This window comes from Odontomachus brunneus, unplaced genomic scaffold (genome assembly GCF_010583005.1).
Source record: "Odontomachus brunneus isolate Ranch 3 - 2012 unplaced genomic scaffold, Obru_v1 Obru_scaffold_299, whole genome shotgun sequence".
NCBI classification, from domain to species: domain Eukaryota; kingdom Metazoa; phylum Arthropoda; class Insecta; order Hymenoptera; family Formicidae; genus Odontomachus; species Odontomachus brunneus.
Window position 1 is genome coordinate 164089 of NW_022639749.1, and position 245 is coordinate 164333.

The following is a 245-nucleotide window of genomic DNA, read 5'->3' on the forward strand; positions in this document are numbered from 1 at the left end:
TTACATATTAGATGTACAACTTTGCTTCCGCCGTTTTCCTATAGATGGCTTTAGCGGTAAGTGGTGGTCGAAATAAATAGATCATAGACGTCATACAATAAACTTGGGCATCTGTCAACATAACCCCATAGAAACATCAGTCGATTTGTGTCTGTATCATAAAGTTATTCTCGATTGAAAATGTCAGCTTACGAACCAAATTCTCGTCATTTGCGGGAGGTTTTAATTTTCTGCTTCAATATGAA